The 26,456-nt window shown below is 41.8% G+C and overlaps 1 protein-coding gene and 1 pseudogene across 2 annotated transcripts in view; one reads left to right on the top strand and one right to left on the bottom strand.

Moving 5' to 3' along the window:
- The first annotated feature begins 646 nt into the window (after positions 1–646).
- Pak2 (p21 (RAC1) activated kinase 2) overlaps positions 647–26,456 on the top strand; it is a 63,276-nt gene continuing 37,466 nt past the window's right edge. The window contains exons 1-2 of one of the 2 annotated variants that reach the window (XM_021645125.2): positions 647–910; positions 1,270–1,359. The gene's annotated coding sequence lies outside the window, so the exon portion shown is untranslated. The remainder of the gene's footprint in view (positions 911–1,269; positions 1,360–26,456) is intronic. The other variant, XM_021645124.2, reaches the window with a different exon arrangement.
- Positions 16,567–16,638, bottom strand: LOC132648864 (small nucleolar RNA SNORA17; annotated as a pseudogene).

The following is a 26,456-nucleotide window of genomic DNA, read 5'->3' as shown; positions in this document are numbered from 1 at the left end:
CTTTCTTTCTTTCTTTCTTTCTTTCTCTTTCTTTCCTAATGGTGTCCTTTGTAGATATTAGACATTGACATAGTTGAAGAATAATAATACATAGCTTAACTCCTCCGCTGATAAAATACAGAAAGATAAAAATCTTTGTTTGCTAGGAGGAGGACTTAATTTAACAGCATAATCTGGTTTAATGTGGAAGTTAAAAAAAGCAAAAGTGAGCTGGGCAGTAGTGGGGCACTCCTTTAATCCCAGCGTTTAGGAGACAGAAACAGGCGGATCTCTGAGTTGGAAGTCAGCCTGGTCTACAGAGTTCCAGGACAACTAGGCCTACAGTAAAACCCTGTCTTTGTGTGTGTGTATGTGGGGGAAGCAAAGGGCTAAATGGATATGTTCTCAGAAACAAAGTTCCTGTATGCATAAGCATGTATGGATCAGATGTTCTCTCTCAGCATCTTCAGCAGGTAAAACGGAACTGCAGACAATATATAATGCTGAATTAAATGAAGGACAAGTTTTTTCTGTAATCTCAACCCTCCCCCGCGTCCCCATCAGGTGACTGGACTACGATTCCCAGCAGCCCTATGCAGGCCCGCCCCTCAGGAGTGACGCACTGATGGGAGGGGCCACGTTTGGGCCCCGCCCCGCTCCGACGCTGCCCTCCCCCAGGGTTGTGGCCACGCGCAGCGGCAGCGGTTGTTCCGCTTCCCCTCTGGCCCGGGCCGTCGCCATTGCCGAAGGCTCCTGCCCTCCCCTCCCTGGCCCGCGGGGCTCTGCGCCTCACGTCCTCGGTAGCGACGGCCGCGCCCCGCGCCGCTCCCCTCCGCCCTGCCCTCCTTCCTCTCTGCCGCCCAGCTCAGCAGCCCTCGCCCGCGTCGGCCCGGCAGCCCGCCCTGGGTCGGGCAGAGACCTTTCCTCTCTGGTAAGTGCGGACGCCGCTCGCCCGGGCCGGGCCGCCGCCCTCCTCCCCCCTCCGCGGCCTGGGCCCAGTGGCCCGGGATGCCGACACCTGCGGGCGGGCCGGCGGCTCCGGGCGGTGGCTCATTGTCTGCGCCCGGCTCTCAGCTCGGGCCGAGAGGAAGCTTGCTGGGCTGCGGGGACCCCGGCTCTGGCCGGCCGCCCTCGCCCTTTTCTCCCGCCGGCGCTGCACCGGACAGCGCGGGTTTGTCCCTGCTTGTTCCCTCCTTTACCGGCTGCGTTCGCTGCAGCCTCGTCGCTCGGGAATCCTGTCGCGAGCCCCTGAGGTTCAGCCTGTAAACTCTTCCTCATTCTCCACATCAGGAGAAAAGTTTTCCAGGGCTCCGGGAGGCTGCGCTTTAGAACACAGCTTAAGGATCTTCTCAAAGTTTTTGCTTGATCTTCAGCCAGGAGGTGAATATTTGCTTCTTAAGGTTAACTTGGGCTGAGGTTGGCTTTTCACCATGTTTGGCTGTCTGAAACACGCGCTCTCTTACAGAAACGTTGCTTCAAAGAACTCCGTGGACTCAACCTTTTGATTAGTTGTAGATCAAGTCGTCAAAGACAGAAGTGTGTAAAATAATTGCCATTGTGGCAGTTCTTTCCATCCCCTACCTTAATAGGAATAGGTAGAGTGGGAGTGAGGTTTGTTTCCTCTCTGATACATAAACCACTCCCAGCGATAGCGGCCAGGTTCTTCTTTACAAGGGCCTTGTAGATTTTCTATCCTTTCAGTTCTAACCCTTCAAAAGAGACAACTAAACAGGTTAGGCCCAAAATTAGACCACGACAAGCTGTGTTTTGGATGAAGAAAGTTGTGCACGTCACGTTTTTCCTCTGCTGTGTTTGACTCTTCCGTTCTTATAAAGTAGGCAGGATATTGAAATAAATACACAAGAATTTGCTCTGGGGATTTTTTTTTTTTCAGCGTTATCCAAAAGAATAGCATGAATAAAATTAGGTTGGGGTGAAGGCAGTGAATAGTAATTTTTAAAGCAGGTTAGGGCATGTTAACTTTGCCAGAAGCTCTTATGGCATTCGTAGAACATTCTTGCTTGGTCTTTACCCCAGATCTCCAGGGGTGTTGTGTGTAGGGAAGCCCTTTTCATATGCTTTTACACCCAACCTCTGCCTTTTTTTCTAGACGAGGCCACATTCCGGCTCAGGCTGGCCTGACACTCTTCCTGTCTCAGCCTTATGTGCTGGGATTACACGTGTGAGCCACAGTAGTTGTCAGCTTCTGCGTTTAAATCTTTCTAGAGATTAATTAGCCAGGAACACTATTGGACATTTACATCATGGAAACTGAATTTCATGTTGTTGCTTAGATAGATAGATAGATAGATAGGTAGAGAGAGAGATATTCATTTTAAAGTAACTGGTTTTGGTGTAAGAGGTTGATCTAAATTAAAAATGTTTCATTGTTTTCACAAAATAGTCTATTTTACTACCTTTCCCTCTGCTAGGCTGTGGGGGAACTGGTTAGTTCTCAAGTACTGTCATCCTCTGGTACTATGACTTGTTCCTAGGTTAATGAGATGTCTTGGCACAAGGGATGTAGGTGTAGAAACGTCAGGGAATGTAAAATACCTTGAAGTCAGCTTCTGCTATTTCTTTTTTTAACCCCTTGTACTGGATTGAACCACAAACCTCCCTGTGATGCTAGCCAAGTACTCCTTCACTGAGGCACAAGCCCAGTCCTCTCTTCACTTTCTGAGGCAGTCTCACTCAGCTGCCGAGGCTGGTATTGAACTTGCTCTCAACCAGACAAGCCCTGAACTGGTGTTCTTCCTGTCTCAACCTCCCTTGTTTCGGGGACAGGGCTCATTGCTTTCCAAAAACAGGTGTTTGCTTATTTGCCTTTGGAGACTGGCTCTTTCCATGATACCCAAGGCTCATTTCAGACTTCTGGAGAGGAGATTGCATCGGGCTCCTAGTAACTGCGATTACAGGTGTGCATCATTGTGTTGGACAAGCAGACATTTTTTAAAAAAGAATTCTTTGGTGTTTCACTTCTCTTCGGGCCATGATTCCAAGTTTTACCATCAGAGAAAAAGAAAGATTAATTCTTTTGGACTTTGTGTTATAGGATACCAATACTGCAAACCTAAATTGATGAAGTTTTAGTTGCTGTATGTCTGCTAAAGGAGTAGAGGGTCTCATGTTTATTTGATCAATAGGCAAGTTCCCAGGAAGACACGATGAAGGGTAGTTTATATTTCAGTTCAATTACATGTGTTAAGTGGGGGAACTTAAAAACTTGTTCTGGTTTGCTAAGGATAAACTCTGAATTATACTTTCACAAAACCCAGGAGCTTGCATAAGTAGCCAAGTATAAAACAAGTAGGTATGGTTGAATCCTAACTACCTTTATCAGTGTTGGTTATTACAGTAGTAATATTCAGTATGCATTTCTTTTGGCTTTCTGAGTTTGCTGGTTTTGGTTCAGATTGGACTGTGTTCAAATCTTGACATTAGATCAGGTCTTTCCCCTCCTCCAGCCCTCCTAGTTACAAAATTAACTGATTCTTGTCTAATGAAAGGGAGGTTGTTACTTCTTGCAAATTGTGCTTCTTCATTCTTGTATCCTTTTTATTTCTCATCTGTTAGATGGGGATAGTAAAAGTAATACTGTAATGCCAGTTTCATTGGGCTGTTTAGAAATAATGCAAATAAAGTCCTTAGCAAGTGAAGTGCTTTAAGTGGGTAATATTAGCTACTAGTTTGGTCTTCAAAATGCTTTTAAACTTTGTTTTCTACACTGGGCATAGTAATAGCAGTCGACACCTGTGATAGTTCACAGCTGTGGTCCCGCACTTGAGATTGAATGCCACCACCCATCTTCAACTATTGAGGGAGTTCTGGAATACAGGAGATTCTGCCCCACCAAAAAAAAAAAAAAGGTAAGATTTTGAAGTTTGTTTCTGGCCAGGTATGACACAAGTCTGACATGCAGGAGGCTAATGTAAGGGTTTGAGTTTGAGTTCTGACCTAGGCCACCTAAACCCTGCCTGAAAAATGGCTTTCCAGGGGAAGTTGAAAATCACACAGGCAGAGATTAAAGACGTGCATCACCACTGCTGGATTTAAAAAAAAAAAAAAATCCTTAAATGTAAAAAGTAAGCGTATTTCTCATAGAAGATGTGTTGAGTGGAGTGGACAAAGCAGCACAAAAGTTACGTTATCCTTAGCTGTCAGCAGTGACCTCCACAACAAAGCAGAAGAGATTTTATCTTAAAAATAGATCCTGAGAGTAGTATGTACTCAGAAGGCCCACGTAACACGACTATTTAGCATAAAAGGTGAAAATTACTATTTCCTCACATTCGAGTTCCATTTCCTACATGTATCCACCCTTAGCCCTTGTTAGCAGTTTATAATAATCTTTCTTTTTTTTTTCTTTCTTTCTTTCTTTCTTTCTTTCTTTCTTTCTTTCTTTCTCTCTCTCTCTCTCTCTCTCTCTCTCTTTCTTTTCTTCCTTCCTTCCTTCCTTCCTTCCTTCTTTTCTTTTTTTTTTTTTTTTTTTAACCAGTTTTCTCTGTGCAGCTTTGGCTGTTCTGGACTTGCTTTGAAGACCAGGCTGGCCTCAAGCTCCCAGAGATTGGTTTGCTTTTGCCTCCTCAAGTGCTGGGATCACAGGCGTGCGCCACCATGCCTTTTTTAATATTCTTGATTTCATTTTATGTGTCTGAGTGTTTTGCCTGCATGTATGTCTGTGTGTGCTCTTGTGTGCTTGGTGCCCTCCAGCCAGAAGAGAGCAGCAGACGCATGGGACTGGTGTGACAGCTGTAAGCAGCCTCTGGAAGAGCACTCAATGCCTTCAGCTGCTGAGCCATTGCTCCAGTTTTCCATTGTTAGTTAACAAGAAACTAGAACTAAGCATCTGTCTAGGGTGTGTATTTTTTAATTGATTTAAATTCTGTTGAGACAAGGTCTCCATATGTAGCCTGGCCGGACTTGAACTCAGTGTGATCCCTCTTTCCTGAGCCATCCAGGTGCTAGTATTAAAGGTTGAGCTACCATGCCTTGTTTACCTTGATTTTAAAATTGGAGGGGGGAGAGAACCCTTGTGTATTTATTTCCATGTAAATACATTTGGTGACACCTCATCTTTTTAACAGTTTCGAGTTACCCCATTATAAGGTACTCTTATCTGCAGTGATTTACCGTTTTCGAATTCTAAGCCTAGAAAGCATTTAGTGAGCTTCCCTGTCATGTGTCTTTGCACATATGCATGCTCACATGCTTCCTCTAAGAGGCTTACATGCTTTTATTTAAATAATAAAAAAATATTTCGTGTATGTGTGGGGAGGCACATGGGAAGGTCAGAGGGCAGCTTGTGGGGCTCTGTTCTTTCCTGTGTTCTCTCCTTCCGTATAGGTTGTATTGAAACTCGGGTCATTAAGTATTTAAGATGTTTCTTCTCTTTCTGTTTTGTGGCAGTGAGGTAAGGGGGAGAGAAGCCCTTAGATTTTATTTATTTTGTTCGAGACAGGGTTTCTCTCTGTAGCCTTAGCTGTCCTGGATCGATTTGTAGGCCAGACTGGCCTTGAACTGACAGAGATCCACCGCTTCTGCTCTCTGCTGGGATTACAGGCGTGCACCACCTTGCTCTGCTTCTCAGATGTGGTTTTTCTGTGTCCCTCAGGCTGCCTTAGAAAGAAGCATCAGCCACCCTTGGGGCTGGGATTTCAGAACTACCTGCATTGCCACCATTGACGACATTTCAAGGTGGTTTGTGTTTTGTTGTTTGTTTGGATCCTGGAGATTGAAATTGGCTGTTAAGTTTGGTTTCCTTTACCTGTGAGCTATCTTGCCCACCTCGTTCTACATTTTAGTGGTCGTCTAACTGACCTCTAAAAAGATTTCACCAGTGTAAATTTTCTTGTCTATATGTTTTATTTATTTATTTATTTTGACTGGGTATTCTTTTTGCCTCTTTTAAAATCTTGCTAATTACACTTTTTCGAGAAAAGTCTGTTTTACTTTGTACTTTTAGAATAGTTATATATTATTTATATATAGTAATAACAGTTACAATTATTTCATAAAACTTTTCCAGTTTCTCCCTTAACCCAGCTATCACACAAATAATTGAGACTCTATTATATTTTTCTACTATATTATTTTAACAAGTTTCACAGCACAAGAACTGAGCAGTTATTATTCTTAACTCTCTAAGCTAATCTGGTTTCCTCACAGAGATACTTGTACTTTGTAGCTTTCTCTCAGGTGACTCAATCCCTACTTCTTCCTCAAAGTCCTCCTTCTCTGGCTGGCAAGAAGTTCAGCCCTATTCTCCCTTGCTCAGTGATTGGCTGTAAGCTATTTTATTAGCATATCAGGGATAGTTGGGGAGCAGTGTTTACACAACATTTGAGACTCAGAACAAGGATTGCAACCAGATATGGGGGGGGGTACAGAAATCAGCATTTGAATTACACAGTAACCTTATGCCTACAATTATGTATATGTCTGTATGTATGTGTATGTGGTTTGAATGACAGTGGCCCCATCGGCTCATGTTTGAATGCTTTTTTTTCTTTATTTCTTTGACCCAGATTTTCAAACAAGTTGATAGGCAGTAAGCATGTGTTCCTTGAGTAAATGTCAGTTTTTTTATATTTCTAATGATTCTAAAACTTATTTTAGTGAACGCTATAGAACAACTTTAGTAGATGTTATATAATAACAAGAGCAGAAAGTATATAGTTCTCAAAGTTTCCCCACCACCAGTAACTGTGCTAGTGTAGTAGATCTTTGATAGAACAAATCAACAGTGACATGTTATTACCACCCAGAGTCTATAGTTTACATTAGAGTTCACTCATGTTATATAGACATTGTGTGGGGTTTGACAAATTTATAATAATAACATGTTGAAGAAACACACAGTCAAAGTTTTTTGTGCTCACTGGACGTAGTGGTCTTTAATTCCAAAGACAGAGCTGGTTTATACAGTGAATTCCAGTATAGCCAGGGCTACATAGAGTGACCCTGTCTCAAAAAAGAAAGAAAATTGTCTGCTCTCTCTATTTATTTCTCTTCTCTTGAGCCCATGGCAGGGAACTGAACTTGCACCCTCTGAGAAATGAAGAAGCCCTCTTAACTGCTGAGTCAGCTCTTGCTTGTGTTTGCTCTGTATTTCAAGGGAGTAAGACTCCAGATAATCTGCGAGTCTCTGCTTCCCAGCCCACTGTAGCAGTGCTGGGCTATAGATGCATGCCGCACATAGCATCTGGCTTTCATGGTTCTGGGAATCAAACTCAGGTCATCAGGCTTGCATGATAGGTGCTTTTACATATTCAGGTATCTTCTGGGTCCTGAATTTTGTTTATGCTTTTCCATTGAAGTATAAAATACACTTAAGGATGGCTACCATCGTGACCAGTTTTACGCTTACAGTGCCGTAGCATCACATTTATTCACTGTTTCGTGGCACCACCTCCACACCCCTCTATAGCTTTTTTTATCCTATAAAACACAAAGTCTGTGCATGCTAATTAGTAATTCCTTTCAGTCTCCATGATTTTGATTACTTGTGTATAAGTAGAGTTTGGATTATTTTATATATTCTGTTATGCTCAGTGTTTATCCATGCTGTACCCTTCGTTTTCTTATGGTTGAATACTTGTTTTGTGTACATACCACATTTTGCTTAACCAACAGGGGCAAAGAACACTGGAGTATAATATAATAGATAGATGTACAGATGTCTCTTCAAGAACCTAATTTTTTCCAGAACTGAAATTGCTGGCTTGTACCTTTACTTTTTGAGGACCTATTAAATTGTTTTTCTTGGTGGCTCTATTGTTTTACATTTCTGCAAGCAGTGCATGGAGTCTTCAGTTTCTTCGTATCCTTGCCAGTTTCTTGTTTTGTTTTGTTTTTGAGACTAGGTTTCTCTGTGTAGCCCTGACTGTCCTGGAACTCACTCTGTAGGCAAGGCTGGCCTTGAACTCACATAGATCTGCCTGCCTCTGCTTCCCAAGTGCTGCCACTAAAGGCAGGCAGCACTCCCCAACCCTGGCAGTGTTTTTTTGTTGTTGTTGTTTTGTTTTTTTAAATAGTAACCATCTTACCGTGTATGAGGTATTTCATTGTAGTTTTGATTTACGTTTTCATGATTACTAGTGACGCTGACTATCTTTTCATGTCTTTGTTGTCATTTATCTATCTTTGAAGTTTTGTCAGCTTGGCTTCCATTTCAGTTTTTCTGAGAGCAGAACTTTTCTACTAATGAGGTTAAATTAAGGAGCTAGATTGTGGCAGTGATATATTTAGTTGCATGAGAAACTTCAGTACTGTTTTTCAAAGCTGGATTTTCTTGCATTCCACATCCTTGCTAGCATGTGGTGTATTTTAGTTTTTATGTGCTTGGTCCTTGTTTCCTAAAATCTCACAGTGATGTGTAATGTTGAGTATGTTTTCATATGCTGCTGTACCATTTGTATGTCATCTTTGATGAGGTGTGTCTCACTAGCTATTCTGTTCATTCTTATTAGAGTTATTCATTTTCCTATCGCTGAGTAATGAGTTCTTTGTATATATTTCATGTAATACTCTCATATCAGGAACATTTTTTTGTAGACACTTCTGCTGGTCTGTGGCTTGTCTTCTCATTCTCCTAACTAATAACTATGCCGTGCTCTGCTGTGGTGTGGTTTGGTGACAAGTAGGTTCTGCTTGATCTTTTTTTACAGATTGTATGTTATCAGTAAAATAAATTGTCCTAGTCTGTACTTTTGCATTTATTGGGTATTTCTGTGATGGGGCACAGGTGCATCAGAGAACACCTTGCAGAATCTGGTTCTCTGTGTGAGTTCAGAGGTGGATGAAGCTCAGGTTGTCAGGCTTGGCATCAGGTGCCTCACCAGTCCCTTATTTTCTTTCTGATTCTTCTCATGCAACCCAAGCTGACCTAGAACTCATTACCTAGCTAAAGATGAGCTTGAGCTCCTGAGCCTCCTACTTAACCACCCCTGCTCCGGGTACTGGGATAACTAGCATTACATGTGTATGCTATTTTGCTATCTTCTGTCTTAAGAGTTTTGTCTTTTTGACGCTATTATTAAGCTTTGTCTTTTGCATTTTGATTTTGTTCTTTTCTAAATTGCATGTAGTCTGGTGGGTAGCACACATGCCTATAATCCCAGCACTTGAGGCTGAGGAAAAAGGACGTAGTTACATACTCTCAAGAAAAACTCACATATGGTTTATTGTTTTTTTAAAATAGGTCTTTAAAAATTATGTTTTATTGTAATAGATAACAGATGATTGCTTTCTGATGTTTATTTTACTTAATGATTGCCTTTTTAATTGCTCTTGGGAGGTTTTTGTTTTTAACTTCTATTGAACCCATATGCTATGAAGTTACCACCTTAACTTTTTTTTTTTTTTTACTAGTACAAAAATAGTTTATTACAAGGAGTGTGTGGTGGTGCCTACCTTTAATTCTAGTACTTGGGAGGCTCTGGCAGGAGGATCTCTGAATTTGAGACCAGCCTGGTAGACCAGGCTGGCCTCAAACCCACAGAGATCGTCCTGCCTCTGCACCCCAGCGCTGGGAATTAAAGGTGTACACTACCACACCTGTCTTTCTTTGTGCTTTAATTACATTTATATTCTGTGTTGAGCTGTATTTGTAGGTTGAGCAGTATCAGCATTTTCCAGGCAGGATGCTGAATATGGAAATAAAGTATCCTGGCCAGCATTCAAGATGAGGATATCTGGTCCTAAAGAAGAGGGAAAGTGGAGATTTTTAGTTTTCGTAGGAGTTGCCTCTGCAGGGCTGGTTAAGTCAGCTTCTGCTCAGGAGTTCTTATCTGCCCTATCCCTTTCAGCGGGCTGCTGGTGGGCATGGGGCTTTGGAAATCGTGGAGACTTGTATGTGACAGGAAGTTATGGGGAGGCTTGCCATCGCTAGGGGATGGTGGTACACAGGAGACTGTTGAAGCTGTGGGGAAACCTTGATGACCTGGTGGGAGCTGGCACCAGCTTGACGGGTGTGGTTCTTAAACGTTCGGTACCGTCACAGCTTTGCACAGCACTACTGTCATTCTTCTCTGGAATGTGCCTCTTCCCCAGCAGAGCGGAGCGTTTACTTCCTTAAACACCTCCTAGCCATCCTACCTAGTGATCATCCTATGTCTAGTCTGCTTTCTGCCTCTGAATTTGCCTCTTTCTGGGTGTTTTATGAAAGTGGGATCATACAATACTTGTGTTTGGCTATTTTAGGTAGTACATTGTCTTCAGGGTTTATCACATGTAGCATGTACTAGCACTTAATTCGTTTAGGCTGTTATATGCCACTGTGTGATATGTACCAAATTTCACTTAACTATTCATCAGTGCTTTATGTTTTTAATTTGTAGATTATATTTTGTTTCCTTTGATTTTACATGTTTGAAATAAATGAGTCCAATAAAATAAATTAGTTTGAGTGAATTGATGTCTGATCTTTTGTTTTAGGTAGCCTTAGCTGACCTGGAGCTCACTATTTAAAACAGGCTAGCCTCAAACTCAAAGAACTCCTGCCTCAGCCTCCAAAGTGCTGGGATTAAAGGCAAGTTCCACCATATCTGGCTGATGTCTAAATCTTCCCTCCCTCCCTCCCTCCCTCCCTCCCGGTAGCTTTGGCTGCCCTGGATTCACATTGTATGCCAGGCTGTTCTGGAACTTACAGAGATCCACCTGCCTCTGCCTCCCAGAGGATTAAAGGTGTGCCCAGCTTGATGCCTAAATCTTAATAGGAAAATACAAAAGCATTTCTGATTTGTCAGTCTGAAAATTCATTTGTCTCCCATAGCTGAAAACTATAGTCTTTTTTTTAAACACAGCCACACTTTCTTGCCCATGGTTTTCCAGGGCAAACTTGAAACAGGATATTCATGCATTGTTGTACTTATATTTTAAGTATCGGTAGAATACCTTGTTTTTCATATTTTGCTGGTCATTACATTTTGTGAAACTAGACTCAGATTTTGCATTTAGATTGGCCATGTGCAAGTCAGCCTGCTTTGCAGGAGTACTTGGAAGCCTTGGCCAGCAGTTACCACATTGCTGACCTCAGGATTTCTGTCAGTGTTGTTCTCTGGCATATTTACTATCCTTTTGCCTTGGCTTGTCCCTGGCTCTCTCCTGGTAGTTCTTGTGTCTAGGCTCCCCCTAGGTGTTTCTTAGTAGGCTCTCCCTGTTCCTTCCTTACTTCCATGTTAATAGTGTATGTCTTGTAAATAAATGTTCACTGGTGTTGCTTGAAACATGATTTAGCATTTCATTTCCAGAAATACCTCTGGTTACTTGTGTTTAGGTTGTCCTGTTTTCTTCCTTTTTTTCTTTCTGTTTTTATTATTATCATTTATTACAATTTATTCAATTTATATCCTGGCTGTGGACCCCTCTCCTCCCAGTCCTTCCCTCCCTCCCTCTTCTCCCCCATGCTTCTCCCCTAGTCCACTGATAGGGGAGGTCCTCTTCCCCTTCTGTTTGACCGTAGCCTATCAGATCTCCTCAGGACTGGTTGCATTGTCTTCCTCTGTGGACTGGCAAGGCTACGCCTCCCTCAGGAGGAGGTGATGAGAGAGCCTGTCATTGAGTTCATGCCAGAAGGACCCCACTTGGAGATTGAGTCTATAGGCCACATCTGAACCGGGGTTTTAGGTCCTCTCCATGCATTGCCCTTGGTTGGGGGATCTGTTCTTTTCTGAACTGATCGCTGACTTCCAGAATGTGCTGCTGCAAAGGTTTCTTCCTGACTGTGTGACTGTACCTCCCAGGAAGGAATGCATCAGCCCAGGTTTTCCTGCTCTTACACTGCTCTAGCCACTCAGTCTGTCTGTCTTCACACAAACACATAGGATTTTCTGGAATTTTTGTGGTGATCTGATGTGTGTAGGAAGGTCAGAGGATGAGGAACTGGCTACAGTAGACCCTGTGTCTGTGGTAAGAGACAGCTGACCTGTCTTGACTGTGAGCGTGGCTGGTAGAGAGGGACAAGGGATTTAGACAGATGTTTGAATTTTATTTTGTGAGATAACATGGCTGAGGAGTCATTTTATGACCTTGTAGCTAATAGAAATCCCTCAACAATCAATACATAAAATAATCCAGGTGTGGTACACCCCTGTAATCCCAGCACTTAGGGAGGTAGTGGCAGGTGGATCTCTGTGAGTTTGAGGCCATCCTGCTCTACAAAGGGAGTCCAGGTGAGCCAGGGCTACACAGAGAAACCCTGTCTCGAAAAACAAATTAAATGTTTTAAAAAAATAAACACAAAAACCTTTTGTTCTCAAAACATAGGACTTTCCAGATTTGGTGCTTGATGTTGCTAGATTGCCCACCTCAACTTAAGACTGCACATGCTAAGCACATTCTGACTGCTAAGCTACATTCCTAGCTATGTTTTGTGTGTGTGTGTGTGTATTTCAGAGGGCGGGCAGAGAATGGGAACTCATGGAACTCATGGATCTTTGTGTAATGTTGAGGACTCATGGGCTGTTCTTCATCTACTTTACCATGTCTATTGTTGTTGTCCAGTTATTGTCCTATCATTGTTAAGCGGCCCTAGGTTGACTTGGGTGTCTCCTGATCCCTCCACCTTATCCGTTGAGTCGGTGTCTCTTGCTGAATCCACAGATTGCCAGTAGGGCTAGTCTGGTAAGTCAGCTTGCTCCTGAGATCCCCAGTGTGTGTCTGCCTGCTGAGAAGCTGGGATTTCAGGCCAACACCTCATCTGGCATTTATGTGTGTTCTAGGGATCTGGACTCTGGTCCTCATGCTTGTACATCCAACACTTGAGTCATTGAGCTATCTCTCCAGCCTTATTCTGGATTTTCAAGAGATAGCACACTCCTGATGCAGTAGCACAAACCTATAATCCCAGCACTCCAGAGGCTGAGATGAAAGAGATTGGGAGTTCCAGGCTCAAAAAGAAAGAGATAGGAAGACATGTAGCTAGTCACTTCAGTCTTGACCTTCATTCTTCAGTTAAAAAAACAAAAAGCAAACAACAAAACCTTTGTTTTAGATTTTGTGGGCCTTACTTAGATAGAAAAGAATTACGTTGTCCCAGTTTGCTCCTCTTTGCTATTGAGTGAAGCTGTACTCTTGTATTTATTGCATTTATTTATTACCTTCTATCCTCTGCTCTGTATGTGTTTTTTTCCTTTCGCATATTTGAATTGCCATTTAGAGTTTGTGATGAAAGTTAAGAAAAGCTAGATTTCATAGTGTTTTGTTCATTTTAAAATGTTTAGTAATCTTTGTTGCTTGCCTGTTCCTGTATTTTCTGAGCCACAACACTTCACTGTTTTACTCTGTGAGTGTGGTACCTGGATGGAGGACAAGGAGAAAAGAAAGTATCACAATGTTGATTACAGAATATATTTACACTTGCTTTTCCTCTGAATACCTGGCAAGGTCCTTCTTTATTTTTAAATCCAGGTGTGGCTTCTGGCTAATAATAGCCTTTTCCCCACCATGTTTCATTGGCCTGTTAGCCTTTTTGTTGTTGCAGCATGATGGTATTTTCCCATGGACTGTCTCAAAACCAGGACTAAATTTTTGCTCTCTAGTATCTCGTAAAATTTTGTGCACTAAATAAGTATGTTAGTGTTTTGTTATTTATTTTTAAAACAGTCTCACCACGTAACTCTGTCTCTCTGGAACTTTAATAAATCAGGAACTGGCCTTGAACTCACTAAGATTTTACCTGCCTCTGCTTCCCAAGTGCTGGTGTTAAAGATATGAGACTGTGTTTAGCTTAAGTAAATATTTGAATGAATGAATGATTACATGAATGAATGAATGAATGAATGAATGAATGAAGAGAGAATAAGAATCTCTATTCTCAAAGTATCATTTAACTTCTAGTATGATAATATAAAAATAGGTTATTTCTGGAAAGTAGGATAATGAATATTCTTTTTTTTTTATTTCAGACTTTATTCTGGATTGAGAGTTTATTTTTGGACAGGTTATTAAGATGTTTCAAAATAGGCTCGAGAGGATTAAGAGAAAAGGACCTGCCTTAGGACATGGGTGTGGTTTCTAAGACAGATATGTTTGAGGTTTTAAATGTTTGAGGGGCCTGGTAGAAAAACTGAAGAAGAGATAGACTTAAAGCTCAAACAGAAAGATCAGAAAGAGTTGCATCTGGACAGTGAGTAGCCTGGTCCTGAAGGTATCATTGGGATTTATCTCAATCTCTTGAAAAGCTTTTATACAGAGAACCCATAGCATGTGGCATTTCTAAAGTTACTACCTGCCTTGTGAAGGATAGACTCTGGGAACCTGACAGTGAAGAGTAAACTTGGGGACAGTTGGTAGCAGTGATCATTGTTGGGATCAGTAAGCAGGCATCTCTACGGCCAGCCCCTGACGAACTGGTTATCTGGCGTCTGTGAGGCCACCTAGAAGACCACCCACTGACCAATGGAAACTACCTGCAGCTGCTCTGGGTCGCCTTATAAGAGAACTCAAAGCTCCTCCTCTCTCTGTTTCTCTTCTGCCTCGTCCAGAGACGGTCTCTGTGATCCCTTCCTCTTCCCCTAATAAACCTCCCACGTGGAACCAGTCATCTGGTGTAATTTGTGAGCCCGAGCCGTGTAACTCTCTTCCTTCCGCATAATGCTAATATTGGTGCATGGGCCAGGAATTAAACCTGGGCCTTCCGAGTGGCAAGCAAGAATTCTACCACTGAACCACCCATGCTGGGTGGTTTCAGAAATCTGTTTTAGCAGGTATGAAGAGTTTGGGAATTGAAAATTAGAGCAAGGTATGAAAACAAATGATTTTTAAAATCATCTAAAATGTTAATTTCTTAAAATGGAAAAAATCTAAATATTTTTACTTTAATTATTTTTGTCACTAGGTAAAATTTTTACCAGAAGAATAAATCTAGATTAATGTTTGGCGCACAGACACACTCCATACAAGCAGCCTTGGTGTGGTGGTGTACTTTAATCCCAGCATTTGGGAAGTAGAGGCAGGTGTATCTATGTAAATTTGAGGACAGCCTGGTCTGTGTAGTGAGCTCCAGGACAGCCAGAGCTGCATAGTGAGACCTTGTCTCAGTACATCCATACAAACAAACAAAAAAACAAAAATTGCATAAAATAAAATCATAAAAAGGATTCTAGAACATAGCAGAATCTATAAATGGCACTGTCACTTTCTGCAGTAGCCCCTTTCAAAAGCTGTGTGCTATGTCAGTGATATTTACAGCATTCAAATCACTTTTAGAACTTAAAAAAATCTTTTTATTGGTTCTTTGTAAATTTTACATCATGCACCCTAACCCTACTCATCTCCCACTCCCCTTGTACCTGCCCTCCACCCTTGCAACGTCTCTCCTCAACCGAGAAAAGAAAAATCTCGTAGAATCTATAGTGTGTTGTATGTTCCACAGTATACTCTTCTGTCCACACTTACTTGCTTGCAAATGTTCATTGCAACAACTTCTTGGTCTGGTATAAGGCCTCTGGCTTTTGTTATTCTGTCAACACTGCAGCCTCACTAGGACTCCTCTCTGGTATCCTGTTGTTGCTTGTATCATGGAGATCCTGTAGTTTTGGATCTGTAGGACTGGTCCCTTCGTAGACTCCAGCAGTTTATCAGTGTGGTAGGTGTTGAGGTGGGTCAACTCCAAGTCCTAGATCAGGGCCTGGGAGGTATCTGAGCTGGTCAGCCTGCCCGCTTTCTCACGCATGCCCTCAGGGCTTGCTTACCAGCAACCCCCACATCCAAGGTCTGCTCTCCTGAGTGCTGCAGTAGGTGAGAGGAAAGGCCACCTCTCTCACTGATGACCTCAGGGTCCAGCTCCCTGCTTGCCATAGGGAGCTGCTCTCCCTCACCCATGTCACCACACTGTAGACAAGTTGGAGGGCCAGCTCTCCCAAGCTCATACCCTGTGCACCTATCACTAGGGTCTACTCTACTGTGCTACCCAGGCAAGGTGCAGGGCATCTCCCAAGTGCTGCAGCTGATGAGGAACAGGGCCAGCTCTCCTGCTCTCATGACCCAGGCCAGGTTATGGGTGGGGTCAGTTCTACATGGCCCTCAGACATCAACATGTTTTCTGGTAGCACCCCAGATCAGGGACGCCTGCCTTGGCCCTTTTTGCAGGGCCATGGACCCAGATGTGGCCCCTGGTGGTAGCACAGGCCAGGACCCCATCATGGTTCCAGGTGGCATCACCGGCTACTTATAACAGGCTACTCTCAAATCTCCAGTTCTGCCTCTCTTCACTGGGCCTCATCCTTCTGTTTGTCTTTTTCTTCCATTTTTCCACTACTTACTTGCTTCTTTTAGGCACTTGGGGTCTCTGAGTGTCTGGGGATATCTCAGTAGTGGTCTCAGGAGAGCTATGCCCCTCTTGTGCATCATGGCCTTGACACTGGGCAGGGATCATCTTAGGTGTGGTCTGCCCCTCTCCCCCAGGCCTTTGAGGCACCAGATTGGTGGTCATCTCAGGCTAGCTCCCTGTCCAGGCACCATGGTGCCAGTCTGGTGGTTGTCTCGGCTTGATTCTCAGGGCTGCCCGAGTGGCCTCATTCCCCTTTCGAAGGTTGTCTGTCTTGGGCTCACCCGCCTGGGAGACCAACCAGGCCGTACATCACTGTTCTGGTGGTCTCTTCTCTACTGACACACGTGTGACACTACAGCCACACCTGCAGTGCCTCTAGGCGCAGGGTTGGAACTTTTTAAAAATTGTTCTAGAAACAGCTGGTATATTCTGCAGAGCCTAGTTCTTTTTTCATAAATTAAAAAGAATTTTTGTTTTATATGTATGGCGTTTTGCCTGTATAAATATGTCTGTGCTTTGCTGTGCCCATGGATGCCAGAGGAGGGGCATGTGGTCCTCTGGAACTGAAGTAACTCATGTGGATGGGGGATGTGAACCAGCTTCTTTGTGAGAGCAGTCTGTGCTCTTAATTTATTTTCTCATCATCATCATCTTGTCCAGGCATAGTGGCACACACCTTTGGGCAAAGAACTAAAACAACAAAAACGTCAAAATGGAGAGAGGCATTTCATTATGTAGCTCTGGCTGACCTGGAACTTGTTTGTTTTTTCGTTTTGTTTTTTGCTTTTTTAGCTGGCATGATAGGCTGCCCGTGGCTCATGTCCTTGATAGTGGCCATATCTTGTATCGTTTTTAACTTTTTTTTCTTTTTCTTTTATGTTTTTGGTTTCTCGATACAGGATTTTTCTTTGTAGCCTTGGCTGTCCTGAACTCACTTTGTAGACCAGACAGACCTCCAATGCACATTGTGTCTCAAAGTCTTTTTTTTTTTTTAATGAGACAGGGTCTCACTATGTAGCTCTGGCTGTCGTGGAACTGACTATGTAGACCAGCCTGGCCTTGAACTTACTAACAAGATCTGCCTGCCTTTGCTTCTAAGTGCTGAGATTCAAGATGTGCACTACCATACCTGTCTCCTTTTTCAATAAACAAGATTATAAGAGCTGTGGTAGCACCATTACCCAAAGCTTTCCTTTCCCACTCTATCCACCATGTAACCATTTTTATCAAATTAAACTCAAAGTGAAATGCCATTTCAGAACCAGTGGAATAACCATATGAAAAAAATATCGTGTGGGACTAGAGAATTGGCTCAACAGTTAAGAGCACTTACTGCTTTTGCAGAGGACAAGAGTTCAATTCCCAGTACTCACATGGGGGTTTACAACCTTCTGTAATTCCAGACTCGGGATCCAACACCCTCTTCTAACCTGTGCAGGCACTAGGCACACACATGATTCACAGACATACATGGTTCACAGACATACATGCAGGCAAAACACTTATGCACATAAATACTAAATAAATGGGGCATGATGGCACATGCCTCTAATCCCAGCTGTTGGAAGACATAGGCAGGCAGAATCTCTGAGTTTGAGGCCAGCATCGTCTACAAAGTAGTAAGTTCTAGGAACAGGGTACTAGCAGACTCCTACCACTGCTGTGTCTTGTATTGTCTTTCAACTTGCTGTGTGGCTGTGGTTGGCCTTGAGTTCTGATCCACACTGCCTTGGTTAGTCATTTTAATTCTTGTCAACATTGACAGTATAAAGTAGTATCTGTTGATGGCTTATTTACAGTTCTACAGTATCTGAGGTTGGTCATATCCACATGTTATTTGCTTATTTATTGGGTTCTTACCAAGATTTATTTATTTTTCTTTTATATGTCTCCATGAGTTTTCGTGTGTGTGTGTGTGTGTGTGTGTGTGTGTGTGTATGTATGTATACCATGTGCATGCCTGATACTCCCGAAGACCTGAGGAAGGATTACTGGGTCCTTTGGAATTGGAGTCACAGTTAGTTGTGAGCTGCCGAGTGGCTACTAGGAGTCAAATCCAGGTCCTCTGCAAGTGTTCTTAACTGCTGATCTATCTCTTCAGCCCAGTTCTTGGATTTTTTTTTGTCTTTTCATTTTTTTTAATCTAAAGTGCATTTTTAAAATCTGTCTTTGAAATATCAACCAGCTTCCTGCTTTGATTCTTTTGTGTAGACCATATGCTTATTTACTAAAGTGTTCTCTGTGTCCTAAGACAGTCTTTTATGTAATGATAGTCTGTAATCATTTAAAGAATTTTGACTTTCACATTCAGCCTTTAGTTTGAAGTAATTTTGATGTTACATATATAATGTAAAGTAGAGCTCTTTCTTTGCCTGGCTCCCTCTAAGGAGAGAGTAAGGCAGAGGCTTATATAACTTTACCTTATTAGGAAGCACATTCCCAGAGAACAGATGTGTGGAGAGGGCCAGTGTAGCATGGAAGGAGCGGTAGTAGCCTAAGGGAAGTGTAACCAGTGTTCATTGCATTGTCCCGTCCAACACAGGGTGAGAGAGGAATAACCCATTCCACAGTTAGTCGCCTTGCTACCAGATTCTGTATGTGTGGTGCAACAGGACAGTGTTGTGAGCTGTTACTATGGTGTGCCTGAAAAAGCTGATCTCAGCACAAACCTGTTTGCTGGGGTAGTAGCTTAAACAGATGAGCCCAGAGGATCTGAAAAGCTGCAAGTAATGCAATATCAGAAACCAAGTTTGTGATATAAAATATTTTCCTATTAAAGTGAGCTACATGTGTAACTATATATCTATATAATTATTCTTCCAGAGCATCCTTGGTATCCTTGGCCTTCCGTATAAATTTCAGACTTGATACTTGTTTCTCAAAGGCTTCATATAGTTAATGAGGGTTAGTAATGAATCTATAGATAGGTTTGAGTAGAGTCTGTATCTTTACAATTTGGAATAGATTCATAAACATATCTATCTCCATCTAGGGATTTAATGTCTTTCACTACATTTTCCTCTCTTATGCATGTTGTAAGTCCACGGTTCCCAAGCCATACCTAGACTCTGGGGCATTCCGTTAAGCTCATAGGCGCCATGGAGTATTTTTAAAGTTTAAATGATGAATAAAATCTATTGGACTCAGCAGGCTTCTAGTTCCAGGAAGACTAGCTTCAACACTGGAATATGATATATTTGATGTCCAGCTTAGTGAGGTGGCTGTTGAGCTGGAATGATGACAGTCAGTGTGGAGTACGAAAGTGAGGCTGGGGATGTCCAGGGCTTGGAGATGCAGTGCCCATTGAATAGTGTTAGCCATTGAGGAATACTTGTAATGAAACAAAGTCCTGTTTTCTTTCAACTTACATGTAATGTTTTTTTCAAATAAGTACTACCCTTTAAAAACATAAATGGCAAATGACAACCAGTTCACTAAAGAGATGACATGATTAAACATATCTTTTGATGTTGGGGTACTATGGAAGTAATTAATCTTAGATAAGCGGGATAAAGTGAATTGAGAATGTGGCCTAGAAACTTTTGTTTTTAAAAAGACAAAGATTTCACTGTGTAACAGGATTGGCTGATTTGTAGACCAACTGGTCTGAACTCACAGCCATCTACCTCACAGAGCACTGGGATTAAAGGCCTGTGCCATCACGTCCGGTGGAACTTTCTATTTTTAATGCTATTATAAATGATAGTCAGGCAGTGGTGGCCTTTGACCCCAGCACTTTGACGCCAGGAGGCAGAGGCAGGTGGATCTCTGTGAGTTCAGGAACAGCCAAGGCTACACAGAGAAACCCTATTTTGAGTTAAAAAAAAAATCAATCAGTGTGGTGGTGCTTTTAAACTTTATAGACAATCATTTGTGATCAAGGACACTTTTTTGGAGACAAAAGAATTTGTTAATAAGAAATTTAGGTGATGTGAGGGTTAACATTGGTTGTGACCCTGACAGGATTTATGATACATAATCATGTAAATAAACCTCTGGGCATGTATGTGGAAGGGTGTCTAGATTAGGTGTGTGTGGCAAGAGCCATCCTAACTCTGGACACCACCGTTCCATGGGCTGGATTCCTAGACCAAATAAGAAGGAAAGAAAAGCTGAAAACTAGGTCTCCTCTCTGCCTCCTGAACGTGGCGCAGCACCCACGCCACCATGCCTTTTCCTCCCTGGTGGCCTGTGCACTCACACTGAGCAAGATAAACCCTTCCTTGTTCTTGTTAGACATTTTGTTACAGCAACAAGAAAAGTAGCTGATGAAACCTCAAAATACTTTCCACATTTGCCATCCCCACCCTACTCTTTGTGAAAGAATAGGCAATACAAAGTGTTACTCAATTTGCTTAGTGATTGAACTTGAAGGGTCTAAAAGTGAAGGTTGACTTTGTTTTCAAGATACAACTTGAATGACAGCAGTTTGTTTAATTTAGCTTGTATTGTTTATTTGAAAAAACAAAACATTTTCATGTTTTATTGTCTATGTAGTACTTTGCTAGGTATTTTTAGATAACTCAGAAAGGATATTCCAGGCATGGTAGTACACGCATGTAGTCCCAGCAGTCTGGAGGCTGAGGCAGGCAAATAGAAAGTTCAAGCCCACCCTGGACTATGTCCTCCTCCTGCAAACCTATAAAGTTAGTGTCTTCTCACAAAGATTAGCGCTCAAGAGAGGATATAAGACACATCATATTAGGTAATATAGTGGCAGTATCATAATTTGACCAGTTTGTATAATGCGCAATGCAGGAAGTTTCCAATGTAGGTGTCTTGGAACGCCTAAAGACAAGGTGAGAGTGAGCAGTCACTGATCACGGTCACTTTTGTTCAGCCACACACATTTCGGTTTCCAGCACCCACATTGCAGCTCACAACTAACCGTAACTCCAGACCCAGGGGATCTGATGCCCCCTTGACCTCCACTGGCACCAGGCATGTATGTGGCGCACATGCATACATGCAGTCAAACATTCTTACATAGAAAATAAATCTTATAAAATAGTTATTGGTCAAGCACACCTGTAATCCCAGCACTTGGAAGATGGAGGCAGGGAGACAGAAAATTGAACTTGTCAGGCTTGGTGGCTTTACCTTAAATACCAGCGCTTGACTTTTCAGAGCTATACAGTGAGAACCTATCTCAAAATTGTTCAAAATCATCCTCCATAAACAGCAAGTTTGAGTCCAGCCTGGGCTACATCACACCCTATTGCCAAATGTATATATCCTTGAGTATTAGTTGATAATAGTTGTAAAGCCTCATTTGTCCTGAAAAGGTGTTATACTGTTTTTGTTGTTGTTGTTGTTTTTAATTCAATAGAGAATGCTACCAAAATGAACCTGTGTTCCACAGGATGAATTTAGACCATTAAAATGCGTTTAAGAATGATGGTTCACCCCTGTAACCTTAGTGTTCAGGACAATCACAAGTTCAAGGCCAGTCTTGACTACACAGCAAGTAAAGGAGTGTGTGTGTATTTGTGTGTGTGTGTGGGGGGGGTGTTAGCATTTCTCTCAGTGACTTTGCTTTTTTCCCCCGTTCACTATGAAAAAAAACCTCTTAAGGTTTTTTGTTTGTTTGTTTGTTTCATTCTTTTCTACCCAGAGAGAATTATTTTTTATTTGTTGCTGTAGACTACAGCTTTCTAGATCCTAGCTTTATGTGAAAGGGACTTATATTATCATTTTCAAACTTAGACAGGATCTGGTTTTGTTGCATATTCCTTCTGGCTCCCATCAAAGTAGAAGTGTAGTGAGTTTAGTCAAACACCATGGAGGAGTGGGCTAATAAATGGCTCGTTCTTAGTATTTTCACTTTGTTTTTGGACTCACTAAATTTCCTGTTTTATTTACTACTGCTTGTGCACTAAATTTAAAACCTTTCACTTTTCCATTTATTTAGTTTGTGTATGTATATGTGGAGATCAGAGGAAAACTTGTAGGTGTGGGCGTTCCTTCCATCATGTGATTCTGGAGATAGAACCAGCTCATCAAGCATGGCAGAAAGTATCTTGTTTTTGGTTTTTTTTTTTCAAGAGAGGGTTTCTCTGTATAGCCATGGCTGTCCTTGGCTTAGAAGAAGACTAGACTGGCCTCAAATTCCCAGAGATCCTCCTGCCTCTGCTTCCTAGGCATGTACTGATGCACCTGGCTGCAGAAAGTATCTTTGCCCTCTAAGCCATCCCTCTGGCCCCATGACTTAAAATCTTTGATCAGTCACATGAGCTCGTGTTTATCTGAATTTGATACAGTTCCATTTCCCTGTGTTTCTTATAAGTCCTCCCTGTGTTTGTACACCTGTCTTTGACTCTTTGCTTTGGAGCTTTGCCATCTTGGCCTGATGCTCTGACTGGCGTTCTCATCAAGTGACCGCACTACTGCCTTTCCAATGTGGAAGCCTCTGTCTCTATATGTGGCAACACCTGCAGGTAGTTTGAGCTTGTTTTCATCTATTCCTGCACTCACAGAGGTTCTTAAGGTTTGGGGTTCAATATGTCAGCTTATGGAGAGATTGTTAAGAGTTCCAGTCATTAGCAAGTTCCTGAAAATATATAAAATTTAAGTAAAAATTTGAATCAGAATTCTACTTTCTACCATGTTTTCTGGTAATGTGTTTTTCACTTGCTGTGCTACAGCTGATCCCAGTAGATTATGATAAATTTCCACTAGTTGGACTGATTGCTTCCAGACACCACTTCTTTATTTTTGCCATGTATTTAGTACCCCTGGTCTTCTTCAGTACACAGTTGAGGAATTGTGTCTGAGGCTTGTCATAGTTAAACAATGGGTCTGTTAGAGAGCACAGTGTGTTTGGGGCACGCTTTGTGTTTTGCCTACTTGTTTGTCTCTGAAAAGTAGCAAAAAATGAACAGATTGGAGAGAGGCGCTGCTCACTTGATGTTCAGCCCCTGTACGGCCTTTTTAAGTAGTGGTAGAACAGAATATAGGAAACGTTACCATTTCACATAAGTTTGTTTGGCTTGTTTTGGTTTAGGATCTCATGTATCTCAGGCTGGGTTCAACTCCTTATGCAGCCAAGGATGACTTTGAACTTACTGTCCAACTTCCCTGTGTAGGATGCATGCACCCCTTGTCCAGTACTGTACAGTTCTGGAGCTTGAACCCAGGGTTTTGCACACTAAGCAAGCACTCCAATCCCATGAATTGTTTCTGTCTATTGTTCTTGACTAAAATATAAGATTAAAGAATTTTATCAGGACCTTATTTGGCACTTTTCAGGCACTTAACACTGTCGATGGAAGCAGTGCACAAAAAGATGCTTTGTGGGAAAGAGACTAAGGTCATAACTCAGCTGTGAGGGACAAGTACAAAGCTTTTCAAAGGTAATCCTGTTAATATGGCATGCTTTATCTGTGTCTAGTGAACTGCTTTGTGAGAAAATGACCACTACATTCAGGAAGGATAGACTAAATGGAGGATAGAATATGGTCAACATGAGTCAGTCAGCATTCCTGTCTAAGATATGCAAAGTCCTTGCCCTTTGGACTGAGTGAAGTTGGAGAAGAAAGTGACATAAATCATGACTAATTGTTACAGTTGTTGTAATTCACTGCCAGGAGTCTTATCCATTAGTATAAGAGAAAAGCATGAGGAAGGAGTTAGAAAACTTGGGTTCTGGTCCTAGTACTAGGTCCATGTACAAGTTTTAGGTAAGTCTCTTACTTTCTGGTGGGTTATTTCTTTCATATGTTAAATGAGACAGATAATGTTAAAGTAATGCACCAGAAATGAGTAGCATTTGTGACATGCTCTGTGAAAGTAATAAAGGCTTCAAGATTCAAGGGAAAATAATGTCTGCATCTCTCAGTTCTCAAATTACAGCTGCTTTTCTCCAGGTCTTCGAATTTGAGCTAAATTGAAGGAATAATGATTATTTTAAATTTTGTGTGGATGCAGTTGGCCTCATTTTTTTTTTTGTTGTTGTTTTTAAATGTTTTCTTGTGTTTTTTTAAATTATTATTTATACAGTATTCTGCCTGCATGTGTGCTTGCATGCCAGAAGAGGGCACCAGATCTCACTATAGATGGTTATGAACCACCATGTGGTTGCTGGGAATTGAACTCAGGATCTTTGGAAGAACAGCCAGTGCTCTTAACCTCTGAGCCATCTCTCCAACCTGGTTGGCCTCATTTTTTATTGTAGATTAAACAAAGGTTTCTCCACAAAAGATCAAGATCCAGTTACCATTCAAAACCTTGTTTATTGAGGAGTTTCCATATGTGTATATATACATACACACACACCTTTTTATCAGAGTTTATGTAGAGATTTTCTACTGCTGTGCTGTACTGTTTTATTTTAATAAGACAGAATAGAGCTGAGTTGTAAAGGTAGCTGCCTTCAAGCCTGATGGCCTGAGTCTGATCGTCAGGACCCACACAGTGAAAGGAGCAAGTTCACTGCCTCAAGTTATTCTCTGACCTATATATACTCGCTCATGTGCATACTAAACAAACAAACAAATAAATAAAAAGCAAAAATAGGGCTGGAGAGATGGCTCTGTGGGTAAAACATTTGCCAGGCTAGTGTCAGGACCCAAGTTTGGGTTCCCTCGACCCATGTAAAGCTAGTCATAGTAGCACATACTCCTGATGTTTCTATAACAATATGGGAGACAGACAGGAGAAATCTCCAGAAGCTCATGAGTTAGATAGTCTAGCATGCACAACAGTAAATGAGACCCTGGCTCAAAACATGGTGGAAAGCAAGGGCTCATACCTGAAGTTGCCCTGTGACTTCCTGTGTGTGTGTATGTGCATACACACTCCCAGGAAGATTGAAGAACACAGACAGGGATTGAAGGGATAACTTAGCAGTTATGTTCAAGATGACCAAATTCAGTTATTGGTACTCACATCAGGTAGCTCACAGCCTCCAGTAACTCCAGCTCCAGGGGATCAGATGACTACTTTTGGCTGCCTCAGATACCCACACACTGGCAGAATATACAAACACACACATAATTTTTTTTAAAAGACAGACTATACATCGATTTGTGTATGTAAGTGAGGTTAAATTTTCCACCAAGTTAGCTATAAGGGAGATGTCACTTGCCTATCTGAGCAGGACATTAAAAGGTTACAGAGTCTTGGTCATGGTATACATTTAATATTAATACATTTAATATTTAATATCGCTGTATTCAGACCAGTCAGGTTCCATATGGCAGATTTTCAGAGACTGACTCTTGCATCCATAGCACATCCCTTAAGTTTTAGTGTGAGTATATATTGAGCCCTTGACTTCCCGAAATGTGTACGTTTCTTTTGTCCCTTTAGATGCTTGTACTTCCAAGTCACAAATTGCTCAGAATTAAGTTATCCTTTGGTTGGATGCCTATGCTCATGTGTAGTTCTGTAAATAGTGCTGCAGTGAGCACCTGCTTTCAAGTGTCTCTGTGACCTGCTGACTTGGAGTCTGTTGGCAAAACCATCATGATACAGCTGGATCTTATAGAGGTTCCTGTTTTAGTGTTTGGGGAGCCTCCACCACTACCTTCGTAATGGCTGGACAGCTGACACTCCCACCAGCAGTGCTTAAAGGTTCTGTTTGGACTCTTTGGCATTTATTGTTACTTGTTTCCTTCCTGACTGCCATTCTGACTACAGTTAAGCTGGAATCTCAGCCTCACATTGATTTGCATTTCCCTGGTTAATTGATGTTAGACATTCTTTATGTTTTTATTGCTGTTTGTATTTCAGATTTATTTTGTGTGCATGTGTTTGTGAATGCAACAGTGCCAGAAGGCAATTCAGTTCTCTTCCTGTAGGATTCTATCAAATATTGTCAGGTCTGCATGTAAGTTTCTGTACCTACTGAGCCACCCACTGGTCTTGTATTTCGTGTTTTTGAGAACTGTCTGTTAATTTCCTTAGCCCATTTATTGATCAGCTATTTGATTTTTTTGTTATTTAGGGTTTTTTTTTCTAGTTCTTTGTATATTCTGTCAGTCATGTCCAACCTGCCGTTTGTTCATGGGCCACCTGGACAGAAGGAGACCTAAACCAAAATATTAAACTTAGTTCAAATATTATACATATTTTTGGTCTTTCTGTGTGTAGTTTAGTTGTTTTGTTCTGCCTTGTAGATGACATTGTGTTGCAGTATAAAAAGGCAGAATATACCTGTTTGATATTAAGCCTCTCTATAGTATATAGTTAGCACAGTTTTCTC

Source organism: Meriones unguiculatus, chromosome 17, assembly GCF_030254825.1.
Source record: "Meriones unguiculatus strain TT.TT164.6M chromosome 17, Bangor_MerUng_6.1, whole genome shotgun sequence".
In the NCBI taxonomy this organism is placed as follows: Eukaryota; Metazoa; Chordata; class Mammalia; order Rodentia; family Muridae; genus Meriones; species Meriones unguiculatus.
The sequence above is the reverse complement of the archived record's forward strand: the minus strand, read 5'-3'. Positions and strand labels throughout refer to the sequence as shown.